General features: G+C 41.8%; 1 long non-coding RNA gene across 1 annotated transcript in view; it reads left to right on the forward strand.

The window, feature by feature from the left end:
- LOC114013733 (uncharacterized) overlaps positions 1-11,863 on the forward strand; it is a 99,368-nt gene that overhangs the window by 72,586 nt on the left and 14,919 nt on the right. The window lies entirely within an intron of this gene.

The following is an 11,863-nucleotide window of genomic DNA, read 5'->3' on the forward strand; positions in this document are numbered from 1 at the left end:
GTATCATAACATATGAAACCTCTCGCAGTTATTCAGAGAGGAGATGTCAGCATTCCTTAAACATTTTACTTATTGCCGAGCTGCAGAAGCAGAGAACACGCTGAGCTGTTTTTATATGGAAATATAAAAAGACAGCTTCCCCTTCCTGCCCTTTTGCAGCAAAAATGTTTCATTAGCTAGGAAAGTAGTGGTTTTTTTCAGTCTGAGTTCATTAAAAGTTGCTCTGGACTGTGTTATTAGCAGCGACGTTATTATGCTAAGACACGCTGATCAAGGTTGTCTGTTGGAAATACTGCCTTGGAGAAAGTGGTAATATCAGTATTTAGAGCGGACCTTGCCTCTGTAAAGGAAGACTGCTTTTAATGATAAAAAAAATGCATTGAAATAACAATTCTTTTTTTTTTCCCCAGTGGGAGCAGTGTAAAAAAAAGTTTATCATTGTGCTTGGGGCTCTGTGTTTGCAAGCAAAAGGGAGTAGATGGACCTTAAGCTAATTGTAAACCTGAGAAATGCTGTCTTGTGATAACCCAATGAAATACCTCGTAGCTCTACAACCTGCGCAATGAGCCTTATTTTTAGTGTGAATCCTAATAGAAAAATATTCTCCAGGCAAAAGAGCAATTATAGGCCCAAAAGCATAGTTCAAACATGTGTAGCTGATTTAGGTTCCCAAAAATACAAGTACTGGCCTGTTTCATTGTCATCCACACAAAGAACTGAGTCCTAAAATCCTTTACTCAACTAAATTCTTAATAAGTAAACTGAGACTAACCCTCTAATACCAGATTTGTTAAACAACATGATTTAGGTCCTTGCTATTCATGCACCTTGTACAACTAAAATGACTGTTAAAGCTAGAATCATGAAAGAGTCATTTTATGTAGCTGCTAAATTCCTCTCAAATCTCCTTGCAACTTAACGAGTAAAGAAAGCTCAATGTGTAATGCCAGCTAATGTGGTTTATGCTAGAAAATAGTATCAACCTATCTTTGTAGCTTATCTAAGCCAGGATAATACTTTTAGCCTTTATAGTAGACCCAACTCCATTTTTTCAACTCTTGACTATGTATTTCCTGAAATCCTTTTCCAAAGAGTTAAATTGGATGTGAAATCTGTACTAGGCTATGGGACGCTCTTTGTTCTAGGAGGAGGCAGCAAAGCTTTGCTTCTGTATCACTTTCATTGCCTTCTGATTGAGGTTGACAGTGTGACAGGAAAGCAAAGAGAAGCAATTGCAGGCTGAATGAGAGCCTTTTTCAGCCATACAGCAGCCTCCTCCTTAGCCCCTGAGAAAAAGAGGTAACAGATGCCGATAGCAAGAATCCCTAACAAAGTCCTAACTTTGATGCAGACAGAAGACAAAAAAATGGGAAAGATTGTCTCACTTCAGAAAAACCTTGAATGGAGCACAAAAGAGGTGCTGAGGAGGGGGAATATCGCGGAGCTGGAAATGGCTGGGAGAGTTATGGAGTGACAGCGATCTCGAGAAATACATTGTTGGTGAAGGTTTCAGGTCTTCGTCATCTGCTGTTTCGGCAGCGTGAGGAGCTGGGGAAAGTGTCTCCAGCAATGGGGGGGTCGGGAGGGGAGGTTTTCACTTCGCCGAGAGCTGTGTTTCCAGGAAGGGCACCTTTTCCCTTTCCAGAAAGTCACATTATTTACACAGAAAAGGAAGAGAAAATGATGGCTGGGGGAGTAATAGCTGCTCAGAGTAATTTTCTGATGGAAGGAAAACAGAAGAGTGCTATATTTTCTCTCATCTCACCCTGAATAGATTGTGCGCAACAAGAGTTTTCCCATTCCTTTTTGCATTCTGCAATATTTGTTGTCATTCCTTTTTTTAAATGGTTTTAAAAAAAAAATAATAAAAGCTTTACCAGGGAGTTCGTCTGTAACATTTGGACCTCGTAGAATGACCTTAAATTAGTGCAGTGGGAAAACTGAAAATAAGAACAGCTTTTGTTTGCTCAAAACTGATCTGGCCCCTAACATGACACGAGCCCAACAGCTCTCCCTTTTTCAATAACATTGCGGCAGGAGCACACTCACCCATGGAAATGCAATATTGTGTGCTCGTATGTAGAGGATCTACTCAATGCCAGGTCCGATGCTGTACAATGTTTTGCATAATATAGCATTATACTCACATGGTAAGGTGGTAAGAACCCCACCCCCCACCCCCAAGCCCTATAGATGGCTAAACCTCAATTTACCCCGGAATTCTGCAGAAATTGTATGGCATATGCACCAGCGGGATTAATAACAGAGGATGAAGCGGGCAGGTGAAATGTGCTGTCTCCCTCTTTCATCCACGCCGGTCATAGTCCTAATGTTATTTGCCTGTGTTTGCGTGGAGAAAGGGATGCTACAAAAGAGTGGCTTGCATTTTTCTTTCCCTAAAATGTTAGTCTCCGATGAAGAAAAAGAAGAAATGTTTCTGCAGGGAGGGGGAATAGGGTTGGTAGGACACCATGCTAACAGCCCTATGTGGACTGTTTAAAAGCTGGGCTGTGTTACTGGCCTAATTGATTGATGTGGTTTAGTCTTCAAATAGGTATTTAGAGAACGGTTTAAATGAGAATAACTGAGCAATACCTTATTAAAACTAACTGGCTGAAAAATGTATAAATTTACAGCTGGTTCAAATAAGAAAGGAAAGCCCATGTCATTTCCTTAAGGAGTAATGATAGTCTGCAGTGTCAACATGGCTTTAGTATACACACATTAAAGTGCTTGTATGCATGAGTCTCTATTTATGGGGTAATGGCATGCAAAATTTCAGCTGGGTATTAAAATGGAGCATATTTCCTCTCTTGTAATTGCAGAATGGGAGAGAACTAATTTAATTATTTTTTGCCTCTAATTTAATATTCAGCAAACTATTTTATTTTCTCAAATATTGTAAAAAAGGATTTTCTCCCTGACTTAGACTTTATTTACTAAGTTTCATGGCTGCAGTATGTAAATTTTATATCTGAATTGAAAAAAACACTCTTAAAAATAGAAGTTGTAATATAAACATGCTCAACTTAAACTACAGTGGTGTTATAGCCATGTGGATGTGGCACCATAATTATAGTTTAAAAAGCAATTAAGATAAAAGCCAGTACAAAGAGATCAGCCAAATATCAAGAGACTAAATTCTAAGCAAAACAAATCCCTAACTTCAAGCTAAACAAACTTTTGGTGGTCCATGTACTCAACGTTTTAATATTCATATATAGACATGCAAACATACAGAGGGTTTGGGCTTCAAAAATGTGCCTTTAGCAGCAAACTGGGTTCAAAACCTCTCAAAGCTTTTCTGGAAAAAATTCATAATGGACATCTCCAAACATTTTAGGGCAGTTAAGCTGTGGGTTTCAGTGCTCATGGTTGACTCCTGTGCTGGGGTCAAATTGCCCATCCTCTGTCACGTGGAACCAGGATCTGCAATTCGGCTCCTCCCTGGAGGTGTGTTGGGCAGCGCTGCTCTGCTGCTGCTGGAAACCTTGGCAAAGATTTGGGCTCTTTTCTGGTGAAGTACTGAGGCACTGCGAGATGTCTGATCAATGTCCTGTGCAGTCTGTACTGTACTAGCAGGTTTTAGGTTGTATGTAAATATAAATATAGGAATACACATGTACACGCATAGTGTACATGTTTACGTTAGATGTGTGTCGCACAGAGACATGTTTGAATGGATATATTTGCACATAAATTCTATATATTCATGTAGATATGCAGCCCTGGACATATATAGATAAGAACTATATGCATTTTGCCCTGACATCCCTTTTTATTCCTTTTCTGTATCAATTTCTATTACAAACACATTCATATATTACAAACCCAACTAAAACAGACTGTAGAAGACAATTATAGCCCTACTCTATGCTTTTTGCATCTATAACAATCCTATACGATATAATACTTTGCTGGATTGCTATTAAATGATAGACTTTCCAATAGGAGAGTGTAGTTTTCTGTGCAATTCTGTAGGCAGACTGGCTATGGAATCAAAAACAAAATTACAAAGCAAAAACTGACTTCTGATGTATTCAGTTTTATGGGATTTTTCCATAAGGGAATACATTATGTCTTAACTAGTGTTTTGCCTTAAAACATAAGTTTTGTTGAACCAATTAAATCAACCAACTAATCTTGCACATGAAACATTAAACAAGAATGAAGTGTCTGCAATTAGCAAATAGCTTTGATGTGACTAAATATCTATCTCTATGCATCACCAACGTTCTGGGTTTAAGTCCCAGATGATGTTAGACATGCTGAATGTAAATGTTTGCTGTCTATATGTTTCCAAGCAGCTGAGTCTTGGAGCAGCAACACTGCTGGGTTCAGAGAGATGGAAAACCAGATGCCAAGTCCTATTACTAGGAAAGGGTGTGTTTGCATGAAAACATGGGTAAAAAGAAATAAAAGCCAGCAAGCAAGCCCTGACATGGCATTGCACTGAAAGGGCAGGCAAAAAGCACCTAGTTAATACCCCTAAACCCAAAGATATTCTTTAAACCAGAAATATTCTTTAAAAGCTAGGCTAGAAGGAAAAGAAGTATGAATAATATGATAGTCCAAAAGTAGTGTATAGTGTAGAGCAGCCCAACTCCGCCAGCCTGGGAGAAAGCCCCCCAGCCTGGGCAACACTTCCCTCCTGGGCAGCAGCGATTTCAGGAACCTGATACTCAGAGTTTTAGAAACTTTAGAGGCATGAGAAGTTGCGGAGGTGTGGCTTAGTAATTGCTCACCTTTTTTGTGCAAACACCAAAATACCACCCCGGCCAGGTTGCTTGGGAAGTACTGATGTGTGCGGGAGCAGGTGTGGATGTTGGTGGGGCCCCGGTGTGATTGCAGCGTGGGAAAGGAGGGACCCACAGCCCAGCCCAGCCCGCTCCGATCAGCCTGGCAGTCAAAGAAGCACTTTCTGTTTAGAGAAATTCTTTAGAACTCAAACTCTTCCACACTGCGACTGTCATCTCACGCCATGTTTGTACCATATTCAGCACAGTAAAGTCATGCTCCAGACCTTTCTTTCACATTTTAATTTTTTTTTAAATGTTTTGGTGTATGTAATGGTTTTGCTGTTTTGCTCCAGAGAGAAACTGAGACCTTCAGAAGTTAATCATGAGACAGGCATCCCTCAGTTACAGCTAAGGAAGGGGCAGGCTTAAATACCCAGCCGGATTCAGGCAGCAGAAAGACACAAGTCTGTGTCTCTCCAAGCAGCTCAGCATGCTGATTGCTGAACTACTACCTTGGACACAGAGCTCTCCCAACCCAGCTGAGAAGTGCCATTTATTTTGTATGAGTAATTCAATATTCACTAGATGTGAGAGATGCTTTAGGCTGAGGAGGTCAAGGAGAACCTGAGCAGGACCCACCTCTGAAGACCACCAATTAATTATTTTGGTACCACCATGTGAGGCATTACAGTCCAGTCCTTTGAGTGAAGTGAGGAGCAAACTTGAACTGTGAACCAGGGCTGGTATTACCTTGATGCAAGAAATAGTAACTGAACTAGGTATGCAGGGGTGGAAAAAGAAAAGTGATGCTGGAAGGACACAATCCATTTTAAGAATCTATCATCACAAAATAAATAAACTCACAGTTTATGGCAAACCTCGCAATTTAAGGAAAAATAAAATCAATAAGAAATTGTAATGAGAAATAATTGTTTCCTTGAAATGTCAAAAATGACTGGAGCGAGTTATCTGTAGTGAGAAAACTTGTGCTTTCTCCAGAACATATGGGTGATTTTCACTGAACATGGAAATCCAACTAAGCAAACAGGTGCAGAGATTTGCGCTTTTCCCCTTGCATCTGAACGTCTTGTTATCACACCAGCAATTAATATTTTGTATATCTCCTGAAGATAACTTACAAAGATGAATTAATCAGGCATCGCAGCACCTCAGGGTGTGTGTGTGTCAATATTAGCAGGCACACTTTGCAAGAAGGGGAAAAGGATTCCCAGAGATCATGTATGACATCCTGTCAGCATGATGGGCAGCACCCTCCCAACGGCTTCATCATATGTGCTACACATTTAACCATAATTTTACAGGAGGGATATTACAAAACACTGGTGCAATATCTGCATTCCTCTTCCTTCTTCCTGTCCGATGTCTGCCTTCAGAAATAGGTTTTGGCCATTGTACACATTTATTGGTTAGTGTTGAGTAGCCCAATGTTGCCTGTACATGGGGAAAAGGTGGTGGTGGGGAACAGTCATTACATATGTGTGGACACTGGTAATTTTCTTGATTTCAGATGTTTTGCTAGTTATGATGAAAAAAGAAAACAATTACGTGGTAAAAATGAATGTATCTGAGACAGTATTTTGAAGACTGGCATATCTCAAAAAAATCAGCAAAGGTGAGCAGTATAAATAAGACAACTCCTGTTCCTGCAGCATTGCTATAGGTGCTTGGAGAACATGCCTCAAAAGGCAGGAGGCAGCTTGAATAATTCACACCAAAGAGACTGAAGATTGCTGCTCTCTTCCAGTTTAAGTTAAAAATAATATTTCTCTTCTCATTGCTGACTTGCCTGAATGTGGTTGGGTCCAGAAGTGCTATGCTCTAGCTATGGAGTGATGATGAAAGAGACAACAGCTTGGACATGCTTGCTCCAGCATGGAGCAGGGAATCAGTCCTCTTCCTCACTGAGGTGAAGTCAAGTGAAGAAGGAACAACAGACACAGGACCAGGGCTTTCATCTTGGGATAAACATCAGGCTCCAGGCCCTGCCAAGAGCTCAACATTTTGTACCAGGTGAAAGAGCTACAAAACCAGAGGTCTCCTCCGACCAGAAAACCCTGTTGTGGAGCTGGACTGGGTCAGTCACTCAGATGAGATTCCTATGTCCAGAGCCTGGTTTGTTGACGTGGCTGACTATGCATGCCAGGCACTGACACAAGGTGCTTGGGCTTGCACCCCAGCTCAGCAGCAAGCACCCTGCAAGTAGTTATGCATCTCTCACCAGCCCACCGCCCTCTTGCTCCATGGCACCCTGGCCCCAGTCTGCTCACCAACAAGGTCAAAATTTTCTAGGGCAATCTGCCAGATAGACGATGCAACTGCAGAGCCTGTGCTTCCTTCAGGAAGCAGGCTGGAATGGCAGGAATATGTAGGGAATATGATACCTCATTAGTTAACATCAAAAATTCCTGTGAAATAATAATTTTTAACTCATTGCCAATTAAATTAAATTCATACATGCCTGTAGTAACATTTGGGTCTCCAGGAAGAATAGGTGTTCAATTAAAAGAGAAGCCAAACACCATTAAAATAGAAAAGTACACTAAGTGCGGTTGAATTCCACCTGTTCATTCCAGATGTTTGCAGTGATTCACACATCTAAAGGCTCAGTAAATAGAGCTAATGATGGTTCAGAATATCTTAATACCAGTAGCTGCATCACTTAAAACCAGAGCTGCTTAAACAGGGTTAGAAGGCATGCTTCTAAAAACTTTGTAGGCATAACACTGCCCTTGTGGCATACTACAGCTTGAATTTGCTTGAGGATCCAAGACTCAGGCAATTCTCTGGAGATCTGCTTCAGATTCCTGGTTTAACAAAGGCAGGAATCTGTGGATTAAGAAGAACAGAAAAGGGAGGACAAAAAGAAAGATGGCTCCTATGAATGCAAAGTGCAGCCCTCCTAAATATATGCTGGGAAGCCAAATATTACCTGGCACTGTCTGCGTTTGCTTTTTATGCCATGGGCAAGTATTGTTCCCCATATGTATGTCTGTGCAAGGGCAGCTGCTCTCACAGCATGTTTACATTTATGCACAGGGAAGCTAAATTTCTCCTGTTTTGTAGCCACTCTGACTTTAAATTCTCTGGGTAATTTATTTATTACCAACATTGCTTATTGCTGTACTTAACATATTTCCTTAACAGGGCAGCATTGCAGAGTTGGGATCTAAAGAGCACAATTTTCCTTGCATGGGAATGGTTCCTGATGGTTAAAGATCATGCTCTGAGCCGCCAACAGATTAGGACTTGTGGAAATCCTCTGCAATTAAAGGAAAACCATTCAAAGAAGCTCTTTTCCCAGCCTGGGAACTAATGAAATTGGGATTCCTACAGATTGCTGCCCCAAGTCCCCAGCCCCTTCCTCACGCACATTCTGTGCTGAACCTTCCTTTTGTGTTCCCCATGAGCTCAGCACAGACATTTCCAGTTGGCAAATTCCACAACATTTATAGGAATTGAGTGTCTTTGAGATCTTTTGCCCCTCCATCAGTTCTATTGAAACTGGGCTGCAGATTTTAAAATTGCAAGTCATGGAGGGAGAAGACATGGGTCAGCATTGTTTTTGGAAACAAGACTTGTACGTGGGGTTGGAGGTGACTTTTGAAGACCCACCAGGAGATACCATTTTCAAAGCAGAGGACTCTACACTTAGAAAGCTTTCCCCACTCTTCAGGTTTTAGGGAGCAGTTGTAGAGTGAGTCCTAGCCAGTTTGATATATTTCTGCTGGACCTGTTGCCCCCAGGAGTCTAACTGGGTATTGCAAAACCAGAACTGTTCCTACTCCAGGCACACACAATGTCCTCTGGTAATCAGAGTATCTCAGGCATACAAGCATTTTGTGGTCCATAGCTCCTTACTAGGCATATGGACCATCCCTTGAAATATGTCCAAAGAAGACATAAGTCTTAGCAGCAGTCTTAAGGGTCATTGAAGCAATAACCACAGGCTCTTCTTTATAGTAACTTCCTCTGTTTGTCATGAAAGGATCTCAGTGCTCAAAGCCAGGGGACACTGGGATGTAGGGCCAGGAGGGTTTCATGAAGCCACCTCACCCATCCTCTGCCTTAAGGCAAGATTAGGGCTAGTTTACTACTCCTGACAGATTTTTGTCTAATCTGATCTTAAAAGCCACCCACGAGGTCCTTGGACACTCTGCTCAGCAGTCCTGTCAGTTCAGCACTGTTCTTAATGCAAAATGAGAACATGAGAGTGGGAGAGTATGGACTGCAGCTGCCCCTCTCTCTAAGGACACTCAAAATTCATCACTACTTTGGGAAAAGAAAGCACTATTTTCTCATCACAGTTTCTTGTGGGCTCCTGGCAACGTTCCTGCTTGGACAACCTGGAGTTGGCCATGAAGCTCTGTGCTGGGTGGCACTTGGTGGGAGCAGCTGGGGATACACAAGGCAGAGCAGAGCCGGCAGCTCGGGAAGCAGGAATGCTGCTCCGGCCAAGGAGGAGGGTTGTGTTTCTTTCCCTTCTGCTGTTTGCTCCCTTGCACGCATAGCGTTTCTGCAGGCTGTGCACAGGGACCAGGATTTGGGCATTAATTAATAGGATTATTTCTTATGAATTCCTTCTTCCCCTTTCCGTAGGCTGTTTTACGAGTAGTGGTAGGTTTGGCTTGCCTTCAGTAAAATGCCAGGGGTGGTTTTGCAGGGCTAGGGATGGGACGATAGCTATCGCTGCCCCTTTAGTATCATCTGATATGGGGCACATCCTCAAATTAGGAGAAACACGGGACAGCATATTACCGTTCCCTTCAGCTTGTGCATGGAGATACTTTCACTAATATACCACATCTCTCACACATTGAGAATCCGCCCCCCCCCATTTGATATTCCCCGGGGGAAGCAAGATGGGATCCCAGCATCGTGCCTGGAGGATGGTTTGTGTGCACTAACTTTCCCCTTCAAGTAGGATTTTGCCAAAACCCAAGGTTTGAAAAGATCAGTTGTGTGGTGAAGGAGCAGCTCAAACCAAGGAGGCACTGAATACCTTTGCTGCTGCTCTCGTCTCAGAATCTCTTTTCTTCATTATTGTAATACAGCCTTTCATGTGATTTCTCTATGTAACCGATAACGTTCTTGAGCTTGCATTTCACAGGAAAGGTTATTTTTGAAAAGAATAAAGAAAATCCTTATCAACCTACACGCTTGTTGTAGGAATGCCAACTCTCTTATAAGTGCAGGCCCATCCATTCCTTTATTTTGATGTGAAAAAATCTCCTGGCCTGCAACTACAACATGTAAAAGGTATTGCAAGCAGAACTTGATCTCATCTCACTCTGAAGACAGCAGGGACTTTCTCCCCCAGAATAAATCCCAAACAAACACCCCTCTTGTGCCTAGCTTTACTGACAGCTTCAGCAACAAGAGATAAACTTCAACCTGTGTTTCCTTTCCAAGCTTAGTTGTTCAACACTTTTTCTCCCCTCCTGTACCTGCTTCGATCTCCTGCAAGAAGCAATTATCCAAATGATATTGTGGCTGGGGATAACTTAATATCCCTCCTGATACAGTGCAGTGATATCATGGCAACTTCTGCAGGTCTCAATGGATTTAACACAGCGTGCCTCAAAAAAAGGGTCCTCCTCCAAAGGGGTCTTTGAATCTGTCCTCCATTATAAGCACATCTTGCAGAAATGAAAGAGGGAATGGCAAAAATTCATGCCTAGGAAACTCAGTTCCTTGCCCAGGAGCATTCAGACCAATTGCTGCCCTCTAAGGGAGGTAAAACGGTCAGCTATTCTGACTGTTCACAAATGTCTAGGAGTCCCTGTCCTACTTCATGGCCATTGGAAGATGGAGAACGGGATCACGGCTCTCAGATACTCATTCAAAACAGATGCCTCCCTTCCACAAAATCACATTTCTGGGACAAATGAGCTTCCACACAAGAAGTGTTATAAATATCCAAAGAAAGCTTGCCTCTGTATTCTTACATTCTCAGAAAATACAGCATCAAGTTAATTTCAAGGTCAGTGGGGGGATCCGGGTGTGGTGTGGTAAAGGCAATTCACCAGAAACTTCACATGGCAAAGCCCACCCTGGAGGAAGCTGGAACAGATGCAAAAGGGGGATGGGGGTGGCCATGGCTTATTGGTATGGAGCCCTGCTGTCAACCCATAGCGAAGGTAGCATGGCAAGTGGGAAAAATGCAAAACCTGCTGAAGGGACAAGACATAGATTTTCTGTAATTAGCAGCTGATGCCCATTGATTTTTGAAATAGCAACTCTTTAAAATAAAACAGGTTGCACAATGGTCATGCTGGCCCAGAAAAATGCGTCTGAGCTCCTGGGTCTGCTTCAGTGACAGATAACAGTGACACCACCACGGCATTTAGCATCATTGATGTGTGCATGCAATGGAGCAGGGACTGCATCTAAAAACCCTTTAGACTTCAGACCAATTTGTGTAAACAAACACAAGTGTTTCCAAGGCTTGATTGACTGAAGTCAGCGAGGTTTCTGTTGACTCCACTGGGCTCCAGATAAGGTTCTTCAATTCAGTAGCATCCAAAATGCATCTGCTTTTCTGCTTTAGTGCTATTGTTTGATGAAGGTCAAAACCAAATGAACCTTAATTAGCTTCAAACTGAGTTTCCATGTTTACAACATACTGGTTTATAGTTCTGTACTTAATTCAGGTATATATATTGTCAATCATCTGTGAACTCTGGCTTCTCTTAAAATGCCTGTTTGTCTCACAGCCTCTCACTAACTACAATGCCATATTTCTAAATTCTCATATAATCAAAGGTACACTAAAAATAGAGGAAATTCTTGCATATCAGGACAAAAAAAAATGCACACAACTTCTTTGCTCACTGATGCAACCAAAACACCCAGGAGTTATTATACTGTGCAGTCCCTTGACAGAGACTTTTATTTCATGGAAATTACTATGATTAAGATTCGAATGCTTTTTTTCCATTTTCGCACATTACTTAATCAATGTGAAGTACTGTGTAAAAATTGCATCTCTTCATAACAGTGATTTTGACCAAGTCAAGTGTTGCTGCTAGAATCCTAATCCAGACTTGTGATTCAATTATCATTTAGAGACTTTCTAAATTCAAATTAAGTTTACAAAAAAAAAA

The sequence above is a fragment of the Falco peregrinus genome, chromosome 1 (genome assembly GCF_023634155.1).
Source record: "Falco peregrinus isolate bFalPer1 chromosome 1, bFalPer1.pri, whole genome shotgun sequence".
Classification (NCBI taxonomy): domain Eukaryota; kingdom Metazoa; phylum Chordata; class Aves; order Falconiformes; family Falconidae; genus Falco; species Falco peregrinus.